Source organism: Ambystoma mexicanum, chromosome 8, assembly GCF_040938575.1.
Source record: "Ambystoma mexicanum isolate Mex_15411 chromosome 8, UKY_AmexF1_1, whole genome shotgun sequence".
NCBI classification, from domain to species: Eukaryota; Metazoa; Chordata; class Amphibia; order Caudata; family Ambystomatidae; genus Ambystoma; species Ambystoma mexicanum.
The window spans coordinates 1,108,847,836-1,108,863,789 of NC_090929.1; the positions used below are offsets into that span (position 1 = coordinate 1,108,847,836).

The 15,954-nt window shown below is 45.4% G+C and overlaps 1 protein-coding gene across 2 annotated transcripts in view; it reads right to left on the reverse strand.

Moving 5' to 3' along the window:
- RCC2 (regulator of chromosome condensation 2) overlaps positions 1-15,954 on the reverse strand; it is a 613,770-nt gene that overhangs the window by 82,454 nt on the left and 515,362 nt on the right. The window lies entirely within an intron of this gene.

Consider the following 15,954-nt stretch of genomic DNA (forward strand, 5'->3'; position numbering starts at 1 on the left):
GTGTACCTTCCCAAAAATAAGTTACAAGAGTTACTGCTTATCTCTCTGTGGTTCACTGATCTCAAAAGCACCTGTAATTTTATATTACATCCGTAGGTTTTACAAAAAACTAGTTAAAGGTTTTTACTGTACCTGGAATAAGTGCTCAACTATTCACCAAAAGTATGTTGTCCAGTTTACCGATTAAGTGATTTATACTAAGTCAGTGTATAATTAGTAGGGTACTACTGAATGTAATTGTGAAAGCAACCATTGGTTTTTACTCTCCAAGAATAGGTGTGATCTATACTGAATGCGTATGAAAAAGTTTTTACTTCCATAGAACTACTGTCAGGAGTACCAAATAAGTTTTATGTACCTACAAGTATATTGTTCTGTTTTTATATTGTGATTTCATAATGTGTTAGTGCTGACTCATTTGTATTACAATTTCATTTGTACGGATTCTACAGCCCTCTCTCCCTCCTAAGGTAAGCCTGGCTGCTCTGTCTGCGCTACCATGTACTCAGGTGATACGGCCTTGTACTAAGAGTGGAGTCTTGTACTGCCTCCGTTGAATGGTTTTACTAAGCCCTTAGTTGGACTACAGAAAAACTGTCCTAACATCCGGGGCCGTAGAAGGTTTCTTCATGCGAGATAGTCCCAAATGTCATCCAAGAATCGCACTGAAAGGATAGACTTTCTCTTTGCCTTGCGACGCTGGTACAAGAAGCCCTCCTTCTCCTTCCGGGAGAAAAGGCCATCAATTGGTCTAAGGAAACACATAAGAGATGAGACAACGTTGTCATACCATGTGTAAAGTGTCAGCCAGGAAAGTAAAAGTCTCCCCTTCAGGCAAACAATTGAGAGGAAACTAATTTGATGCGCCCAATATATCTGTGGCACTTTGTTTAGATCATAAGGCATGTTAAACCGCCCCTCCCCATGAATAAGGTACATATAATGGTAAACCAATATCGACCATCATTCAATCCATATAGGTGTTGCACCTATAATATAATTAAAGAGATATCCTGTATGCTTTAACAGTTTAAAACAAAAGCCATATTAATTGGGCCTGAAAAGAATCCTGTCCCTGTTCCGGTCTACTTAAGGTTAGTAGACCAGACCATTCAGTGACCAACGGTATCTTTTAATCGCCACGATCAGTTTATCCGACTCACTGTCCTGCTTGTTTTAACACTTTTAGAGTACCTCAAGTAAAGGGTTAGAAGATTAAAGAGCTATCAAATTCATCATCTGTTCTGACAAAGGCCCCCCCTAAACACATCGGGAAAACCTACTTAAGGATGGGGCTTATCCTGTCAGAATAGGCCGAAATGCAGTGTGTCAACATATTATCCTGAAAAACATCAATTTCCAATAAAAATATATGTGGAAGTAACAGACATTTAGTACTTCAAAGAGACATAGAAAAATAATGAAGAGACAGGGGTTCAATATAAGCACAGATATTGTGCTCTGTGCAAGAATAGATGAACTGTGACAAATGGGAAAAGACTATTGATGTCAAAAGTCTTGTTTAAATAAGAGATCACATTGTGTAATTGCTCGACTGTCTCTACCCTTTTAACCTGCTCTTCATAAAGTCGTTCAATAACTAAAGTTTACTTTCAAAAATCGTCATGTTGCCATAGAACTTATGACCAGATTGCATAACAAAAATGCAAGTCTGTTTTGTACACTAACCCATGAAGAATGTTTTGTATGTGTGATAATCATGTTGTGAATTATGTTTTTAGATATCAGATTGTGCAATAAGGAAACTAATTTGTGAAATAAATTGATCCAGAAGTTTCCTACACATAACTAAAGAGGTTTTGAGTCTTGTTGATACCTGATGACACATGTTATCTGTCACTATTTGTAGTCTAAATACCGGCAAAATACAGGAGAAGGAGGCAGTCTGCGTTTCCTATGTGTTATATGTCTTCCAAAGGATACTGCACACAATCTTGCCTAACATCAGGCTTGGTCAGTCCTGCTTTATGGGAGTCCGGAGGATCTTCCTGGAGCTTGGGTCTGACTTAAATATGACCCATTCGATTCTGGTGTTCCTCTCCCTGGCAATCGGCTCCTGCAGCAGCAATGGAAGTGTTGGGTAAGATTTGCACAGAACTGGTAAGTCTTCCTTTCCTGGGTCAACCCCAAAACTTCTTGCTTCATTAGTGTGATATTTTTCCTTAATCCCTCAGTGAGTGGGACCCTTTTTCCACACTCACATAATCGTCAACTCTTTTTATGGGTGTCCTTTTTAAGACTCTCCATAGTGTTCATTTAAAGTTATCCTCTTAAACAACTTATTGGCAACAAGTGCCTGTTGCTGGTTTGCCCCAGGGGATCCCCCTTTTAACTTTCTTGTGCTAACCTTGAGTGAAATACCGTTCCCAAGGGTAGAAAGGATCTTTGGATCCTTTTACATTTTTTTTTTTAAGTGAAACAAGCACACCCCACCTTATGTGGAGTGCTGCAGAGACACAATGTATACCATTTCACACTAAAACTAACAATTCTCTTACAGTGACAAGCTCAACTACAATGGCTGGTGGCAGTGATACCTTGTATTCATTTGGTGCACCTTTACCGCGGGCTGTGTTCACAGCTGCAGCAAAGTGACCCAAGGGTGTCCATTCTTACCAAAATGTCCCCGGTCTTCTTTTTTCGCCATTTTAGTGTTTGTTTGTTGTTCCTTCCCCTGACATCCAGGGCGGGAAATTCCTTTGTATGATTTGTCTTTGGTGCGAGTCCCCTGGACTCCTCGCCCAGTCTCCAGTCTGTCTGAGAGCAGGAAGTGAGGGAGGAGTCCAAAACTCCCAAGCCCTTTGTCTTACGCCTTGCTTGAATGGGGACAAATCCCAGTGGGAAGCTGGCTGCCCTGATTGGACAACCAGACCACCCCTTCTTGTAAAATGCAGGGAGAGAATGGAGAGGTTGTGTTGTAATTCCTGATAAATACTGCGAACCTGGAAGCTGAAGAACAGTCGACCACTGGAACTGAAACCGAAGAGAAGCTGAAGGAAACAGCTGGAATGAGCCTGCTGTGTAACGGGAGCCTGCTGTAGCCCTTCCTTCCAATCGACCTGGGGCCTGCGAATACGGCGACCCCGACACAGAGCCTGGGGAGACCCACTAGACTCAAGACCTGCATTTTGAGCCATCCCACGCGTTGCTGCAACCTTGCGTTGTTGCAATACCCCAATTCCCTGGGACCTCAAGCCATTGTGCGGTGCACGGTCTTCCAAAATCCGAATCTCGCTGAAACTTCGTGTGCATCCTGGTGGATCTCCAGAAACCAATCGAGTCAAAAAGGTCCTCTCACCAGAGTGCTCGACCTTTGTAACAACGAGAATTCAACCGCGATTGTGTCTTCTGTGCTCCTTGCAAAGATGCCAGAACTCCATTCAGCCGCGAGGGAAACCTTGCCTAGAGCGTTCTTCATCGATCCCTCCTGAGGTCTTGTTTTCAGTCTCCACGACAAGGAATCCACTGACCGGGTATTTGGCTGCAGACCCTGAAGTTCCCCTGCTGCAAAATCTTCAATGCTGAGGTACTGTGTTGGCTTTGGTATGTACTAACCTTAAGCCAGTTAGGATTTCTGTGAAGCTGTGGGTTGTTTTCTGTGGTGTGGAGGCCTCTCATCCAGTGCACCCAGTCCCACTGTTAGAATCTGCTAGGGCGTCTTCTGCGAAACCCCTGCACTCTTTTCAAACTCTAAATTACAGTACTTGCCTGTTTGCCCAGTTTTCTTAAGAAACTCTGACCTTCGCTACTAAAGAACCTATTCTGACACTGCCTGTTGGCGACTATTCCTAGTGACCCCCCCCTTCTGCCACTGAGAACACTCATGCTCCAAGAATAAGGGAAAGACTTTGAAGGGATTGGGACTTCTGCCTAGAAATGAAAATAAGTGTTTCAAAGATACTTACTTGTAAAGAGTTGGTTGGTAACTAATTCTAAGAGTTACACAAGTTATTACTGATCTTGAATGTGTGATGCACTATTGTTAAAAGTATGGTTAACATCTTTTCTTCCTTAGAAACTGTTTTGCCAGTCTAAATAGAAAGTAGTTTGTGAAGGTATTTAACTCACCTGTGATTAGGCTGTTCCTCTTCCCAAAAGTAAAGTGTTGGTATCACCAGATTAATCCTGTGAGGATAATTGTATGAGTGTCCCCCAACTGGGTCTTGCTTACCCTGACTTACTGCAAGCCTGTCCAGAATAACTATTAGGTTGTTGTCTACCTACTTTGCGTCATTCAGTAAAGTGGGACATTGGGTTTTACTTTCCCCTTCATTATGAGGTTAAAAATAGTATGTGGGGTTGTACTTACCTTGTGTTAGCTGTGTGCCATCCACAATAAGTTTCAAGAGTTACTGCTTACCTCAATCTGGGGTACCCCGATTTCAAAAGCACCTTTAACTGTATATTACATCCTTAGGTTTTACTTACCTAGTATAACTATGACTGTTATGGAGAATTCTCATAAATGTGCCAATTGCCTCTACCTTAGAGCCCTCCAGCTCTTTTGCTAAACTTTGGGAATTTGAACTTTTCATTTCAGTGTTTTCTAAACAACTCCATAGGCATCATCTTTTCATTTGTGTCACACAGCACCCTCAGTGCAGCGATGCAGTGAAGCCTTTTAGGCTGTCCCAAGGTTTAAATACCTTCTCTGGGATAAACTACTGTTGCCCCGAGAAAGTAAAGTGAAATTGACTTTACTAGTCTTTTTAAATTCCTAGACCCCATCTTACAATAGAGTGCAGGAGGGGCTACCTAGTATCCCCCTATGTCTAGAAACTCATACAGCAGTCAAATGCTACCCTTTCCTCTCGAAATTGCTGGTGGCAGTGGTTTTACAACAAACTACCATGATTTTTCCCGACTGCGAAAATTGCGAGAGCCATGTTTTTCAAGATGGCGCCTAAGCCCCCTTTGTTTAAACAGGTCCCGGTCGTCTTTTTTCGCCAATTCATTTTGGAAAAGTCCTCCAAGAGCTTGTTTCTGCGCGCCAAACCAGGGTTGGTCCCTTTGTTCCTTCACCTTTGGCGGGCTTCAGGACTGAAGAACGCCTCTGGCGCCCGAGTGTCCGGGGTGGGCAGGAAGAGAGGGAGGTGCCCGAAACTCCCTGTGTTTAGTCTCCTAGGAGACCCAAATGTACTCTGGTGTGATTGGCTGGCTGAGCAGTCGACCACTGGAATGAAAGAACAGAGGACGAGCTAGAAGAGGACGGCTGCTACATCTCCTGGACCGCTGGTTTGCCCGGTGAAGCCCTGCTGCAGGTCCTAATTGCCAAGTTCATCTCGACAGAGAAGCCCATTCAATTACTACTTCTTCCTCTGAGTTGGTGGGACCAATCAACTCGTAAGCCACCTGGATACCATTCTCAGAGCTTGTTAGGTTTAACCAGGGGGAAGGCCACCAGCTTGTGTGCTTGACTACAGCTACTCGTACCGAAGATCTTCCATTTGCCAGCTTGTTTGACCAGTCCCTGTGCAGTGCAGGAGTCCCCTGACGTCGTCCTTGTCCCCACGACTGAGGCTCAGGAACAGTGAGATCTGGAGGAACTGCCAGGAACCAACGTCTTCAGCTGCATCTTTTCTTTATATTAAGGTACTGTGCCAACCCGATTGAGAGAACTTGCCTCTCGCGGTGAAAGTTTGTGAAACTTTCCCAGCTTACAGGCCTAATCAGCTTGTGACCCAACATATGATTCTTTTTCGTACAAACTACGTCTGAGAACTTTGGCAAAGACTTTACCGTTTACTACAAGAACTGCTCTTTCCTAACCAAGACACTAGCCCATTGACTTTGGCTTAGGCCTATTGAAATGGATCGAGTCCTCTAGTGAGCTAAAACTATTTGCACTGTTTAAGAAAATATTTATGATCTATTTTATTAACTTGTGACTGAAATGTCATTTTGCTCCTATTTCACGGGAGCATAATTTACTCAAACTTATTGGTTTGGTACTGAAGTTTGTTTATGTATATTAAGTTGCCTCCTTCTAGTGAATGTGTTTTACCAAGAAACCTTGAGTGTAAGTTTCTACTTGAACCACTGTGATTGTAAGACCTCTGTGTAACATCTTACTGCTCACATTCCCTCTTGAGATGAGCCTGGCTGCTCAGCTCGCTACCGAAAAGTGTAGTACAGACTTACACCAAAAGTTGGTTTTGCTTACACCTGTAGTCCTAATTGTATGTGGTGATCCCAAAGGGTACTGCATGCAATTCTGCCTAACGGCAGAGTCGACCACTGGACGAAGGAATCTGTAGAAGAACTTGTAACAGACGCTTGCTGCAACTTCTGGACCGTTGGTTTGCCCGGTGAAGCCCTGCTGTAGTGCTGAAGTTCCGAATTCGCCTCAACTAGAGAAGTCCTACAAAGGACGACTTCTCTCCTTGGGTTCGTGGGACCAATAGACCCCAAGACTAACTTATCTGGAAATCCTCTCGCAGCTGGCTGGATTTCCTGTTAGGACAGTTTTTCTGAAGTCCAACTAAGGGCTTAGTAAAACCATTCAACTGAGGCAGTACAAGACTCCACTCTTAGTATAAGGCTGTACCACCTGAGTATATGGTAGCGTAGACAGAGCAGCCAGACTTCTTAGGAGGGAGAGAGGACTGTAGAATCAGTACAAATGAAATTGTAATACAAATGGTCCAAAGAAACACTATGCATGTAAAAATAAAGGATTTATTTAAATACAGCAGGCCCAGATAAATCTAGGGGTAAGTAAGCACTAAAACATTATATGAAATCACTGTATAAAAACGCTATACTTGAAAGTACACTGACCCAAGTATAGACCTTATTTGAAGTACCTAACAGTAGTTCTAGGGAAGTCAAAACCTTTTCATACACATTCAGTATAGGTCAAGCCGATTCTTGGGGAGTAAAAACCAATGATTTCTTTCACATCTACATTCAGTAGTGCAAGCGCAGTAGACCCTACCAGTTATACACTGACTCTTGGTACAAATCACTTAATCGGTCAACTGGACATATACTTCTGATGAATACTGGAACACTTATTCTAGGTGCAGTAAAAACCTACAACTACTTTTGTCATTGTTGAGCAAAGTATGTATGCAGTACCCTTTGGGACCACTACACACAACTAGGACTACAGGTGTAAGGAAAACCAACCTTTGGTACAAGTCTGTACTACAGTTTTTGTAGCATTGCTAGAGGGGAAGTGAGCTGTAATGATGATCCACAGAGGTCTACAATCACAATTATTCAAATAGACTCTTACACAAGGTTTCTTGGTAAAACACTGATTTATTTATTTCAGTCAGTTATAAAAAATATAAAAAATTCACTAGAAGGAGGCAATATATCTCACACAAATATACTTCAGTACTTTACACTGTACGTTTCTGATGCATTTAAACTACTTTGAAGGAGGAGCAAAATGGCATTCAGGGTACTTTGAAGTAGGAGCAAAAGCATAGGTTAATAAAACGAATATTACAGTGACTCTAAAACAGTGCAAATAGTTTGAGTTCACCAGAGGGGTCGATTGGCTACCAGTCATTTGGTCGACAACCAAATGGTCGAATGACCATTTGGTCGAATTATTATTATTTTTTTTAACTTTTTTTTAACTTTTCTTTTTTTTTATATAAATAAACAAAAAAAATTCGACCATTATTTTCTCGACCAAATGGTCATTCAATCTTTTTTTTTCGACCAAATTAGCGGACACCGGGTCGATTCAATGCAATAGGTTAGGCCAAAGTCAATGGGCTAAAGTCTTGTATAGGATTAAAGCAGGTCTGGTAGCTAAACGGAAACGTCTTTGCCAAAGTTCTCAAAAGTAGTACGTAAAAGTAAGATTGATATGTTGGGTCACAAGCTGATTAGGCCTGCAAGTTACCAAAGTTTCAAGCACTTTCGCAGTGAGAGGCAAGTTCTCTTTGTCGGGCTTACACAGTACCTTACAATGAAGAAAAAGATGCAGCTGAAGACTTCTGTTCCTTGCAGTTCCTGCAGATCTCGCTGTTTGGCAGAATTGCCAGCAGTACCCTCTGGGACCCCCACATACAATTAGAACTACAGGTGTAAGCAAAAACCAACCTTTCTTATAAGTCTGTACTACACAGTTTTGTGGTAGCGAGCCGAGGAGTATGCGAGGGAATGCGAGCAGTACAAGAGGTTACACAGAGGTCTTACAATCACAGTGGTTCAAGTAGACACTTATACTCAAGGTTTCTTGGTAAAACATTCACTAGAAGGAGGCAACTTAATATTATACACACCCTCTCCAAAAGCAAACCAATAAGTTTCTGAACAAATGAGGCTCAGCTAAAATAGGAGCAAAATGGCATTTCAGTTCCTTTCAATGGGAGTAAAAAGACAATAGTTAGCAGAATAGATCACAAATACTTTCTTGGGCAGTGCAAATAGTTATAGTTCACTAGAGGACTCGATTCAGTTCAATAGGCATAGGCCAAAGTCAAAAGTAGTTTGTACGAAAAATAATCATAGTGTGTGCTGGGTCTAAGAATTTAAAAAGACTAGTAAAGTCAATTCAACTTTACATTGGCTGGGAAACTGTAGTTTATCCCAGAGAAAGTATTTAAACCTTGTGGCAGTCTAAAAAGACATCCCTGTGTCACTGCACTGAGGGTGCTGTGTAACACATGAAAAGATGATGCCCATGGAGTTATCCAAATCTCCATAATCAAAGAACGCAAGAGTAAAACACACGTCAAAATACATGAAAGATTGGGGGGGGGGGGGGGAGGCTCACACTCTTTCTAGGTAAAAGAATCCAAGTCCTTAAAATCCAGCAAAGTTGCTGGGGGTCTCCAATTCTCCCTAACATCTGCCTTCCAAGCCAAAAAGCCTCACCTTTTAAGCAGGTTTCTCCCATTCATTTGCAGCCTAGCTGTCAATCACAGCAGGGTAGCTGTCCCCAAGGACGGCCAGCCGGCCAATCACCTTTGGGTGCATTCCTGGCACCTCCCTTACGTCCTGCCCATGCCAGACACGCTGGAGCCAGAGGCGGGCTTCACCGGTGAATCCCGCCAAAAACAAAAACGAACAAAGGGACCAAACCTGGTATGGCGTGCAGAGTAAATCTCAAGGACGACTGTTAGGCAAGTTTTGTATGCAGTACCCTCTGGGAACACTACAAACAACTATGATCAAAGGTATAGGCAACCCAACCTTTGGTATAAGCTTGTACTACACCATTTTGGTAGCGTGTTGAGCAGCCAGGCTCATCTCAAGAGGGGAAAGGGGGGCTGTAGTGGAGTTACACTAAGATTCACAGTTACAGGTATTCAAATAAACTCTTACACTCAAGGTTTCTTGCATAAACAATAAATGTATCAATCATTAAGTTATAAATCCTTCTTAAGAAGGGAGCAATAGAATAGTTACCCACAAATATACTTCAATACTGTACACTGAGTTTCTGAATCAGACAAGGCCCTTTTGGGATGGCCCACAGACAGCCACAGGTGACTTTAGTAACAAGGGTGCTGGGGACATTAATACCTTACTGTTGGCATACAGAATACTCTTTAAAAAGTTAAGTAAAATGCAAAGGTTATTAGAACACAAGAAATACAAATCGTCATAAGCAGGGCAAATAGTTTTAGATAGTAAGAGAAGAGTCATTCAATTGAATAGGCTAAACCAAAGTCAAGTAGGCCACAAGCTGATTAGACTTGTGAGTTGCAGAAGTTACAAGCACTTCCATAGTAAGAGGTAAGTTCTCTTAGGCTAGTTTTACAGTACCTTAGTGAAGAAGAAAAAGATGCAGCTGAAGACTTCTGTTCCGATACAGCTCTGCAGATCTCACTGTTCCTGGGCCTCAGACGTGGGGACAAGATGGAGGACGTCGGGGAACTCCTTTACTGTACTGGCACCGTCAAAGCTGGCAACCGTCAAACTTTACTTTCAGTGGCCGTTTCGCGTTTCAGCTGCTTGCGGTACAGCAAATCGCAATAAGCGCAGTTCCTGGCTGTTAAGGTGGACTTTCCTCACATCTGATGTCCTGCACTCAACTGAGGGAGAGGGGGTGGGGGCTGTCAGGCTTGGTCGGTCCTGCTTCGTGGGAGTCGGAGGATTTTCCAAAAGCTTTAGGCCAGCTTATAAGCAACGCACACAACCTGGTGTCGCTCTACGGTTTCCTGCAGCAACTCTGAGGAAATTCAACCAGCTCCAAGATGGGTGTCCAGTTGGCTTAATTGGGAGTTGTTTGGTCCTACCAATTCAAAGGGCATCCTTTGCAGGGTTTCTCTGCCGATGCGAACTTGGTGATTCAGACCTGCAGCAAGGCTTCACCGGGCAAGCCAACGGTCCAGGAGTTGCGGCAGCCATCCTCTTCAAGCTCCTCTTCGGTTGCTTCTTCCAGTGGTCGACTGCCTTCCAAGCCAAGAGACTCGCCTTTTATTCAGTTCTCTCCCATTCATTCCAGCCTAGCTGCCACTCACCCAGCAGGGTGGCTGTCCTTGCCGTACAGTCAGCCAGTTAATCACCACAGAGTGCATTTGGGTCTCCTAGGAGACTAAGCACAGGGAGTTTCGACACCGCCCTCACTTCCTGCCTACCCCAGACACTCTGGAGCTAGAGGCGGGTTTCACTCGTGAAGCCCGCCAAAGGCGAATGAACAAAGACAAAACCTGGTTTGGCGTGTAAAGAAAAACTCGAGAAGGACCTTTCCACAAAGAAACGGCAAAGAAATAAGACCGGGACCCGTTTTAACAAAGGCGGCTCATACACCATCTTGAAAAACATGGCTCCCACGATTTAACGTTACCAGAGCTGCAAACAGTTCGCGGTCGGGGGAAATCATGGTAGTTCATTGTAAAACCACTGCCACCAGCCATTCTGAGAGGAAAGGGTAAAATTTGACTGTTACATGAGTAACTAGACATAGGGGATACTAGGTAACCCCTCCAGCACTCTATTTTAAGATCGGGTGTGCTGGGTCTAGAAATGTACAGGGCCAATTGAAGTCATTTTCACTCCACTATTCTGGGAAACAGTAGTGGATCCCAGAGGAGAAGGTATTTAAACATTGGGAAATCTGAAAGACTTCCCTGTGTCACTGCACTGAAGGTGCTTAGTGACACACTTGTAAACGATGCCTATGGAGTTGTTTAGTCTCCTTAACTAAAAAGAAGAACAAGTTACTTATCTGGTACTGTTCTTTCGATGGGATGTTCCTTCGAAGTATTCCACATCTATGACAGGTAATGTCCACAGCTCTGCTGCTTTGGAACATTTTCAGCAGAGGGTGTCCTGCGTCTATGGCGTCGATCCGTTGTCCCTCAAGGGACTCCGTCGAGGGTCGACGTCAGCGGATGTTATATATAGGACGCACGGCGCCTGTAGCCCCAATTGTAATTTTTTCCCAGAACGTGTGGCACCAATCTCCTGCCAGTATGACTGCAGAAAGCCTTGCGGAAACGCAAGCTGCAATTGCATAGGAAATTCAGTAGAGGGGCAGGCTGGGAGGGCGATGTGGAATACGGAGGAACATCCCATAGAAATAACGTTACCAGATAAGGTAAGTAACTCGTTCTTCGAGGGTATTGTGTGCTCCGACGTATTCCACATCTATGACAGACTCCCAAAGCAGTACCAACTTATGGAGGTGGGAAAAGAATTTACAATTTTAGAATGCCCAATCAAATTGCTGAATAGAGGAATGCCTTACCAAAGGCCATATCCTGCCCATGGATGGAGTCCAAGGAATAGTGTCTCACAAAAGTATGGACAGAGGCCCATGTGGCTGCTTTGCAAATATTGCGAATAGGAACGCCCGTCTGTAGAGCAGTGGAGGCAGCCAGACCCCTACTAGAGTGAGCCTGTAAGCCAACTGGACGGTCCTTTCCCACCAAATGGTAATACTCAGTCAAAATGATCCATCTGGACAAGGTCTGCTTGGAAACAGCCGGACCCAAGCGCCTTCCAGCATAACCCACAAAGAGCTGATCGTTCACACTGACCCGGGACATCCGTGAGAGATGGAAACCCAAAGCTCTCCTAGGATCCAACCTATGGAGCCTCTCTTCTTCCTTACCAGGATGTGGAGGAGGATAAAACGCCGGAAGAATCACCTTGTGGCTCAAATGGAATTCGGACACAACCTTCGGAAGAAAAGAAGGCCGCACCCGCAGGACAACCCTGTCCTTATGGAAAATAATAAAGGGTGGCTTTGGCGGAAAGTGCCTGCAACTCACTCACTCTGCATGCGGAAGTAACCGCAACTAGAAACACAGTTTTAAAGGACAACAGTCGCAACGGACAAGAATGTAAGGACTCAAACAGAGCTCCCATTAGAAACTTTAAAACCAAATTCAAATCCCCATCCCGGCAAGTGGAAAGGTGACAGTGGAAACACATTAGTTAGCCCTTTCAGAAACTGGGAAATCAAAGGAATCTTAAAATAAGAGCATTCCTCAGACGAGCGCTTAAATATAGACAGCGCCACCAGTTAACCCATAATGGTACCCACTTGCAGGCCCTTGTGGGCTAAAGAAAGCAAAAAAGACAAAACCAAAGGAATGGAACATTGGAAAGGACCCACATTCTGTACCCTGCACCATTCACAGAACTTTCTCCAACGGCAACAGTACACGGATTTCGTTGCAGGCCTTCTGGCCGAAAGCAACACCTCAATCACGTCTTTGGGGAGGTCCCAATCGTTATACCTCAACCTTTCAGATACCAAGCATGAAGGCTGAGAGACTTGACCTCTGGATGGAGAACCCGACCCCCCTCCCGTGAGAGCAGATGGTCTCGTTAGGGAAAACGGCGTGGATGGCAGATGGACAGGTCTAGAAGGTCCGGATACCACGCTGTTAGGAAAGATTTCATATTTGAATGTAATTTTCCCTCCATGTGTCAACCCCCAAACTTTTTTGCTGCTGTTCTACACCCTGATCTAACCTTTGCCTGAGTAGGGCACCCCTCAGCCGCACTCCCCTGGGCTTTTGCTCAATTCTTATGGGGATACTAACATGCCCTTAAGACAGTCAGTACTGGGAGACTTTGTTTCCCTTAGTCCTTTCCTCAGGTTGCAGTTTTTGTGCAACATGGTACAAGAGTGCGATGTAACTTATTTTACCGCAGCCTTGGGTCTCTAGTAATTCCAAAGGCCCTAGACACTCTCGCTGGACTGATTATGAACTGTGCAGGTGTGTCACGGACAGGACTGGTGGCAGCTATCGTTTATCTTATGTTTTAAACCCTTTTTTGCCAGGTTATCCGTGCTTATCGTGTTTGGCACAAATAGGTGGCCTGGCTCTAAAATGGCCATGCCACGAGGTTCTTTGTCCTGTCCTTTGGCCATCTTGCCCCTTCACCTTCTCCAGGTCGAGCTGACCCGGGTCAGTCCTTATTTGGTCATGCACTTTCCCACGAAACCCAAAGCTTTCGCAGGCTTCTGCATGCCTTGTGTGTGCCTCCAGGATGTGGGCTGGGATGTCTGTTCCCAATACACATCCTGGGTGCCAGAGAGTCTGATCGTCCTAGAAGGTCTGCGAAGGCACTTCAACCCATTGGAATAGTGGGACCAACTATTCTTGGCACCTTCATCAAACCCTGCAAGTAAACCTCTTCGGAAGTGTCCCTGGGCCAACCAGTGGGCTGGCCATCTTACGCGGGACATTTGCTCCGTCACCGCCGCCGTTTCGGGGAAGCCCTCGAAACTTGGCCTACTGCTAGCTCTGTGTCCACGACACCCTCACACCGAATTTCGTACACTTGGCATTCCCAGGTCTGAAGTGAGACGAGTGCACCCGGACCAGAGTAAACGCGGTTGCCCTGCTGTGGTAACGACCTGTGCACGTTCGCTGCATTGGTGACCCCCTCGACCCTGAATCCTGCTACCGCGGAATCTACGCGGTTTTGAGGCGTTCTGATTGTCGCATCTGAACCTGCCAGCAACGTGAACTGAACTGGCAAAGTCTGGGTCTGCCTGCGTCAGGGACCGGTGAGTAGTCCATACCCCAACCAGTGGCCCCTAGCGCAGGAACCCATTTCTTTTTTACCGCTGTTGCGAAATAGCGGATCCATCCCGCACTCTCACCCTGCCTCTGCCCGCAAGTGGAGGTCTTGCTTGAGTAGTGGGGACTTGTTCTTCATCGCCTCATCCACCTTCCTGAACTGTCAGACCCTTGACGAGACATTATTTTGTCCATTGGCACAAGCACGTGCATGTACTATTAAGCATAAGGCTCCTCTCTTCGTAGGGCTTGGACTACCTCTTAGACCCAGTTTGACATCAGAAATACACCTAACGATTACTTGAACTGCCCGTTTTCCTCCTCATCTAGGTGGTCTACATATTTCATGACTCCATAGACCCCTCGGTCTTGTATATATATTGTATTGATTGTGATGTGTTGGTTTACTTCAGTATTATTGTGATTCTTTGCTATGGTCGATGTTACAAAGGCCTTGTAATAAAGGTGTCTATTTTTAATAGAACACCTGTCTGGAGTAATTTGTAAGTGTCCTTACTTTGTGTGCTCATTGTGGGCTTTCAGTCACCCCTCTTGAGACTTAGTCTTGACCGCCACCATCGCTACCCTGATTGGTCTGGCTTGTCCAGAGGTTACCCTGTTCTAAGAAACTAGGCTGGCCTTCTGAACCTCTGCCCCTCCAGGTCAGAGTTCTGAAATCCATCTTAACACACGCTCTCCCGGCCCATGCCGGAGTAATGAGGATCATTCGGGAACTGAACCTCCGTAACCTCCGCAACACTTGCGGAATGACGTGGAATGGAGGAAATGCGTACAGCAGTGGGATGGACCACTCCACTACGAACGCGTCTCTTAAGGTTCCTCTTGGAGTAAATTCCTGAGAGCGGAATCTCTCGCACGTCCGGTTGACAGTGGTGGCAAAGAGATCCACTTGTGGGGTTCCCCAAAGGGCGAAGATCTCCAAAAGAACTTCCTGAGTCAGCTCCCACTCGTGAGAGACCGTGCTCTGCCTGCTCAGAGCGTCTGCCGCCGTGTTTTCGTCTCCGGCCAGATGAACTGCCAAGATCAAAATTTCTTGCTGGATGGCCCAGAACCAGAGGTGCATCGACTCCCTGCACAACGGGAGTGACCCTGTCCCCCCTTTTTTGTTTAAGTAGTGCATGGCCACTGTATTGTCTGTCATAATCAGGATATTCTACCCCGCACAGATGGCAGAAAAGCCTTCAGGGCTAGCCTGACGGCCCTCAGCTCTAACAGATTGATGTGGAGTCTAGACTCCAATGGAGACCAACGTCTGCTGGCTGTCAACTCGTTGGCATGAGCTCCTCAACTTGGAGGGATGCGTCCGTCACGATCGTCACCTACGGCCATGGTTGCCAAAATGGTGCCCCCCTCATCAGATTGCCTTTGACGGCCCACCATAGAAGATCCTGGGCGACCGAGGTCGTAATCTGAACGTGATCGACAACCTGCCTGAGAACTGCAACCACTGCATCTTGAGAGCCCACTGCAGAGATCTCATCCGCAGCCTGGCCTCTGGCACCAGAAAAATGCAGGATGCCATGAGGCTGAGCAACCTCAAGAACTCTAACGCCAGGAGACTCTTGCTGCCAAACAGATGAACCCCATCAAAGGACATGTTCAGAAGCCGGGATTGCACATCAGGAGAAAACTCCGACTTCCGCAACCATGCAAACCTGAGTATCACGGTGCTCGCAGCCATGGACTGGCTGACAGTCTGCTGTGTCCAAACCCGACTGAAGGGATTCGCACATGGCCTCCTTGCCGTCTTGCACGAGGGCTAGAAAACCATCCCTTTCTTCCCCTTCGGGAATATGATCAGCTGCCAAAGACGCACAGTTCCACAGAGTGTGTGTAAATCTCGCTAAGGCACAAGTGGAGTTGGCCAACTTCAATGCCATACCCCCAGCCGAAAATACCATCTTTGCCCAACCATCAAAGCGCTCATCGTCCCCATCAGGAGGGAGGGATGGTAGGT